The sequence below is a fragment of the Nerophis lumbriciformis genome, linkage group LG28, assembly GCF_033978685.3.
Source record: "Nerophis lumbriciformis linkage group LG28, RoL_Nlum_v2.1, whole genome shotgun sequence".
NCBI lineage: Eukaryota > Metazoa > Chordata > Actinopteri > Syngnathiformes > Syngnathidae > Nerophis > Nerophis lumbriciformis.
This window is the reverse complement of record NC_084575.2, coordinates 19,594,567-19,600,566: the sequence shown is the minus strand read 5'-3', so window position 1 is coordinate 19,600,566 and position 6,000 is coordinate 19,594,567. Positions and strand designations below refer to the sequence as shown.

Genomic DNA, 6,000 nt, shown 5'->3' with positions numbered 1-6,000 from the left:
GTGTTTTCTTTATTTTCATGACTATTTACATTGTAGATTGTCACTGAAGAAATCAAAACTATAAATGAACACATGTGGAGTTATGTACTTAACAAACAAATGTGAAATAACTGAAAACATGTTTCATATTCTAGTTTCTTCAAAGTAGCCACACTTTGCTCTGATTACTGGTTTGCACACTCTTGGCATTCTCTCGATGAGCTTCAAGAGGTAGTCACCTGAAAGGGTTTTCACTTCACAGGTGTCATAGTTTTGATGCCTTCAGTGACAATCTACAATTTAGATTGTCTTGGCTTTTATCTAATTTCTCTGCCTTGTTTTTAAATGCACTGCTTGCTTATCTGTTTTTTATCCAGTGCTTTCATGCTTTTATTTCTATTTTTATCTATGTTATCTAGTGTGTGTCATGATTTCATTTCTATTGTAATTTTTTATTATATATTCTTACTGTCTATTTTTATTTTCATACTTTGTAGCACTTTGAGATTTTAACAAATGTAAAGTGCGTTACAAATGCAATTCATTATTATTATTATTATTAAATAGGCATGAGAATAAGAAAACGCATTGAAATGAGAAGGTGTGTCCAAATTGTTGGCATATATATATATATATATATATATATATATATATATATATATATATATATATATATATATATATATATGACGTGTTGTGAGGTTCATGACTGGTGAGGCACTGACTTCATCACAGTCAGATTTACAAACATATGAACCCTAAAGAGTATCTTATTCACCATTTGATTGGCAGCAGTTAACGGGTTATGTTTAAAAGCTCATACCAGCATTCTCCTCTGCTTGGCACTCAGCATCAAGGGTTGGAATTGGGGGTTAAATCACCAAAAATGATTCCCGGGCGCGGCGCCGCTGCTGCTCACTGCTCCCCTCACCTCCCAGGGGGTGATCAAGGGGATGGGTCAAATACAGAGGACAAATGTATGTTTTTTTGTTTTTTGTCATAAAAAAATACAATCATGTGTGCTTACGGACTGTATCCCTGCAGACTGTATTGATATATATTGATATATAATGTAGGAACCAGAAATATTTATAACAGAAAGAAACAACCCTTTTGTGTGAATGGGGGAGGTTTTTTGGGTTGATTTTTATGTTGATTTAATAAAAAAACAAAAAATATTTTTTATTTTATTTTATTTCTTGTGCGGCCCGGTACCAATCGATCCACTTACCGGCAGGGTTGGGGACCTTTGTCTTAAACTGAATCATATTGGTGCTTTGTTTGATTTCTTTGCGTAATCCATTCCATCATTTAATTCCACATACTGATATACTAAAGGTTTTAAGTGTTGTACGTGCATACAAATGTTTTAAATTACATTTTCCTCTAAGGTTATATTTCTCCTCTTTTGTTGAGAAAAATTGTTGTACATTCTTGGGTAGCAGGTTATAGTTTGCTTTGTGCATCATTTTAGCTGTTTGCAAATGCACCAAGTTGTTGAATTTCAATATTTTTATTCCACAAATAAAGGGTTTGTATGTTCTCTATATCAAACATTATGTATTATTTTAATGGATCTTTTTTGTAACCCCGTTAGCATAACATTTGTAGTTATTTCCCCATATTTCTGCACAGTAACCCAGATATGGTAACACTAGTGAGCAGTAAATAATATGAAGCGATCTTTGGTCCAGAACATATTTTGCTTTATTCATTATTGACGTGTTTCTTGCTACTTTATGTTGTATATTTCCAGTTAATTTCACCATGTGTTATTACACCCAAAAAAGTGTTTTATTTTACCCTTTCAATATCTACTCCGTCTATTTGTGTTTGACTTTCTGTCAGAATAATTGTATCTAAGTTATCACAAAACTTGCCATGAGTTCCCGGCGAGAGGACAAAAGCTGTCTTTGATCCTACCAAGAAGAAGGCTTGTAAAACTCCACTGTGTAGGATGGGAAGCAACATGAAAGGCCATTGACCTGAATTACTCATGATGTCCACTTTTAAGATGAATGCAATCTCCCAGCTGTACCGCGATACTAATGAATCATATTCGGTACTATACCGCCTCTGAAAAGTACTGTTCCACCCCCCACCTTCACTACACACCGTAGCTCGCTGGCGTCAAAATGTAAACAAACGCCATTGGTGGATCTACACCTAACATCCACTGTAATGATACCAAGTACAGGAGCGTATCTAGTCGATACTACTATGACTACGTCAATATTTTTTGGCATTACATCTTCTTTTGTTTTTTATTTATTTATATTATATTTACAAACTCAGGAAATATGTCCCTGGACACATGAGGACTTTGAATATGACCAATGTATGATCCTGTAACTACTTGGTATCGGATTGATACCCAAATTTGTGGTATCATCCAAAACTAATAGAAAGTATTCAAACAGAAGAATAAGTGATTATTACATTTTAACAGAAGTGTAGATAGAACATGTTAAAAGAGAAAGTAAGCAGATATTAACAGTAAATGAACAAGTAGATTAATAATAATTTTCTACCACTTGTCCTTAATAATGTAGACCATGGGTGTCAAACTCTGGCCCGCGGGCCAAATTTGGCCCGCCGTGTAATTTCATTTGGCCCTTGAGGCAATATCAAATTAAAATTAGAGCTGGCCCGCCGGTATTATGTAACGCCGCAAATTCTCATACTTGCCAACCCTCCCAATTTTTCCTGGGAGACTCCCAAAGTTCAGTGCCCCTCCCGAAAATCTCCCGGGGCAACCATTCTCCTGAATTTCTCCCGATTTCCACCCGGACAACAATATTTAGCATTCTCTACAACGTCCGCTTTTCCTCCATACAATCAGCGTGCCGGCCCAGTCATTTAATATATGCGGCTTTTACACACACAGGAGTGAATTCAATGCATACTTGGTCAATAGCCATACAGGTCACACTGAGGGTGGCCGTATAAACAACTTTAACACTGTTACAAAATATGCTCCACACTGTGAAACCAACACCAAACAAGAATGACAAACACATTTCGGGAGAACATCCGCACCGTAACACAACATAAACACAACAGAACAAATACCCAGAATCCCTTGCATCCCTAACTCCCCCGCTATCACCAAACCCCGCCCACCTCAACCCCCCATGCACTTTCTCTTGCTACTTCAAGGCTTGAATGTTTGATTCATTCATTATTATTATTTTATTTTCAAATGTATTATTAGCCTGTGGAAAAAGTTTATTTTGATATTTACCTCAGAAGGCTGCAAATAGAAAAGAGGCATTCAATTTTTATCTAAATTTTATTTGATATGCCATTGATATTTTTGAATTATTATTATTTGAAACTCGATTTTGCATGTCACTATAAAGTTATATAAGCCTTGCTTGTTCAATATTCAATGCAAACATTTGTTTGAGTCCCTATTAAAAGGTTAATTTGGTCAACCTTGGCCCGCGGCTTTGTTCAGTTTGAAATTTTGGCCCACTCTGTATTTGAGTTTGACACCCCTGATGTAGACAAAATAATAGAATGGAAAATGACACAATTTTCCATTCTATACTTATTCTTCTGTTTGAATACTTTTCTAAATGCATATGTCAGCAGACTAAATTAGGAGCCTTTGTTTGTTTACTTACTAATAAAAGACAAGTTGTCTTGTATGTTCACTATTTTATTTAAGGACACAATTGCAATAATAAACATATGTTTAATGTACCCTAAGATTTGTCGTTAAAGTGTACAGCTCTGGTAATGGGTACATTCGCACTCACTTGCACAAATGTACTTCAAAATGTAACAATCAAAATAAATATGACTTTTTCTTTTGTTTACTAGGGCATGCATATATAATATGCATTAGTTTGACCATTTAAAATCCACGATAATAAAAAGGAGATGCTTGGAAATAGCATAAAAATGCCCCAAAAACTTGGAAAAACGCGATTCACAGCGTTACTTTTTGGTGTAGCCATAATGAGCGTTCTGTTCAGGTATATTTCTTTTATATTTTGACAAATCATCATATTTATGTATTACTAAATTTAGATAGGTATTGATCAATCTTTAAGCTGTGTGTATTTGATTTCAGTTTGCTTTTGACATCTTATTTAGAATTGGATCTCATCCCCGGGGGGTGGATGAGATCCGCCCGGAGTTCCTTAAGGCTCTGGATGTTGTGGGGCTGTCTTGGTTGACAAGACTCTGCAACATCGCGTGGACATCGGGGGCGGTATCTCTAAATTGGCAGACCTGGGTGGTGGTTCCTCTCTTTAAGAAGGGGAACCGGAGGGTGTGTTCCAACTATCGTGGGATCACACTCCTCAGCCTTCCCGGTAAGGTCTATTCAGGTGTACTGGAGAGGAGGCTACGCCGGATAGTCGAACCTCGGATTCAGGAGGAACAGTGTGGTTTTCGTCCTGGTCGTGGAACTGTGGACCAGCTCTATACTCTCGGCAGGGTCCTTGAGGGTGCATGGGAGTTTGCTCAACCAGTCTACATGTGCTTTGTGGACTTGGAGAAGGCATTGGACCGTGTACCCCGGGAAGTCCTGTGGGGTGTGCTCAGATAGTATGGGGTAACGGACTGTCTTATTGTGGCGGTTCGCTCCCTGTATGATCAGTGTCAGAGCTTGGTCCGCATTGCCGGCAGTAAGTCGGACCCGTTTCCAGTGAAGGTTGGACTCCGCCAAGGCTGCCCTTTGTCACCGATTCTGTTCATAACCTTTATGGATAGAATTTCTAGGCGCAGTCAGGGCGTTGAGGGTATCTGGTTTGGTGGCTGCAGGATTAGGTCTCTGCTATTTGCAGATGATGTGGTCCTGATGGCTTCATCTGGCCAAGATCTTCAGCTCTCACTGGATCGGTTCGCAGCCTAGTGTGAAGCGACTGGGATAGGAATCAGCACCTCCAAGTCCGAGTCCATGGTTCTCGTCAGGAAAAGGGTGGAGTGCCATCTCCGCGTTGGGGAGGAGATCTTGCCCCATGTAGAGGAGTTCAAGTACCTCGGAGTCTTGTTCACGACTGAGGGAAGAGTGGATCGTGAGATCGACAGGCGGATCGGTGCGGCGTCTTCAGTAATGCGGACGCTGTATCGATCCGTTGTGGTGAAGAAGGAGCTGAGCCGGAAGGCAAAGCTCTCGATTTACCGGTCGATCTACGTTCCCATCCTCACCTATGGTCATGAGCTTTGGGTCATGACCGAAAGGACAAGATCACGGGTACAAGCGGCCGAAATGAGTTTCCTCCGCCGGGTGGCGGGGCTCTCCCTTAGAGATAGGGTGAGAAGCTCTGCCATCCGGGGGGAGCTCAAAGTAAAGCCGCTGCTCCTCCACATCGAGAGGAGCCAGATGAGGTGGTTCGGGCATCTGGTCAGGATGCCACCCGAACGCCTCCCTCGGGAGGTGTTTAGGGCATGTCAGACCGGTAGGAGGCCACAGGGAAGACCCAGGACACGTTGGGAAGACTATGTCTCCCGGCTGGCCTGGGAATGCCTCGGGATCCCCCGGGAGGAGCTGGACAAGTAGCTGGGGAGAGGGAAGTCTGGGCTTCCATGCTTAGGCTGCTGCCCCCGTGACCCGACCTCGGATAAGCGGAAGAAGATGGATGGATGGATTTCGAATTGTAGTTGAAACTTTGACAACCTTGTGTTGCGCTCATGATGGCGTAACCAAACGAGATTATTTTGAATATTTATTCCTTTTTTTTCACATTTAGTATATTTAAATACACTGTGTTTTATGCTCTTTTTTTTTATTTCTTTTTGGAACATGTACTATACATATAATACAATAAAGTCCCATATAAAATGATGTTTTGAGCAATACTTTAATTGTGCCTTTGAAAGTAACACTCCAATGTCCATTAGTGGGGCTGTACATTAAAATAAAGCCAATGATGACATTTTTTTGTGTTCCCCTTTATTTGGAAAAGTATCGAAATAATTTTAGTACCGGTACCGAAATATTGGTATCGGGACAACACTTGTTTTTATTAACTAACAACTTTTGTTTATATTTTAAGTGTATTTTAT

The 6,000-nt window shown here is 39.8% G+C and overlaps 1 protein-coding gene across 3 annotated transcripts in view; it reads right to left on the bottom strand.

Moving 5' to 3' along the window:
* LOC133570958 (potassium channel subfamily K member 15-like) overlaps nt 1-6,000 on the bottom strand; it is a 47,860-nt gene that overhangs the window by 36,718 nt on the left and 5,142 nt on the right. The gene's annotated exons all lie outside the window — the stretch shown is intronic.